The sequence below is a fragment of the Mytilus galloprovincialis genome, chromosome 5 (assembly GCF_965363235.1).
Source record: "Mytilus galloprovincialis chromosome 5, xbMytGall1.hap1.1, whole genome shotgun sequence".
In the NCBI taxonomy this organism is placed as follows: Eukaryota; Metazoa; Mollusca; class Bivalvia; order Mytilida; family Mytilidae; genus Mytilus; species Mytilus galloprovincialis.
Window position 1 is genome coordinate 22,108,417 of NC_134842.1, and position 1,411 is coordinate 22,109,827.

Below are 1,411 nucleotides of genomic sequence, written 5' to 3' on the forward strand. Positions count from 1 at the left end.
ATAACGGTGTTAAAAACCTGTCCGACAACTTCTCCATGTTTATTTTTAAAAGGAGGCGTGACTTCTCATGTAAATTAGAATTTTCACACCTGACTTAGAACACGCCTTTGTCTCGTATGGGAGATAACTCCGTCGAGTCTAATAATTTTTCCGTTTTCTAATCTATGAATTGAGCCATAATATATTCAGTTCATCATTCAAACTTTATTGTCATATGTACCAATTTATATGATTTTTTACTAAAACAAACAAAACATAGATCTAAACATTTACATATTAGCAAATTTTGATATTATATATAAAAACGTGATATAAAAATGTGTTTGATCTTTACAAGTAATTTTTTGTCCGGTCAGTACATTGTATTAGATTTAACATTTTTAAGCAAAGAAACAAACTATTTTTAGAGGGATAAATAAGATGTTGATTCCTGAATGATTCAAAATAACCAAAATGGCATGTCCCTAGACCTCCAATTCAACATTCATACTCTAAAATATTGTAAAAAAAACAGTAGAAATAAATGGGTTTTTACTTAATATAAGTTCTTTAATTATTCAAAAGTATATTGACAGCCAACATATTTAAAAAACAGTTTTTGACGAAAGGATTTTTTATTTTAGAAGATGTGTCCCTGACATTCCTGCCGTGACAAAATGTCCACTGCGAAACGAAGTCATTAAATTTTGCTAATGAAACAGTTTTATAAAAGGAATCAACGTTTGCACAATCTAATTAAAATTTGCAAGATATATAAATATTAGGGTCTCAGAGGCGGATTTAGAGGGGGGCCAGGGGGCCCGGGCCCCCCCTTTTTGGGAAAAAAATTGGTTGCTTATATAGGGAATCACTGAAGCGTGACTGGAGCGGGCCCCCTCTTAGCGGAGTCAGTGGGCCCCCACTTATGAAAATTTCTAGATCCGCCAGTGGGTCTTACGAAGTGATGCTTTTATAACGACAGTTAAATTGTTGGCAACAAAAATTGAGCACATCAAATGGACCAGAGTGATGTATACCATATTTTCTCTTATGTCCATAACGAAATGGGTCAAATCTCCTTATGGTTTTAAAATTATGAAAAAAATATCAGAGTACATCTTAAGCATGTGCTCTGATGTAAAGAATAATTTTTGTTACTATTGCAATATAGAACTGGGGGGGGGGGGGGGGGGATAAAACATGTGAATATGTCCACTACATAACGATCAACAACCAAACAAGTTTGGGAGAAAAACATTTCGCAGTGGACAATACTACTACCTTACAGTCGTGTTTTACTCTTTTTTCAATTATATTCGTGGAGAAAAAAATTTAACAGTGTTAGTTTCATGTAATTTTCAATATATTTTTATCAACATAGAATAGGGTTGATGTCAACTACGAAACTTTTTGTCAACTACGAAACTCAAAA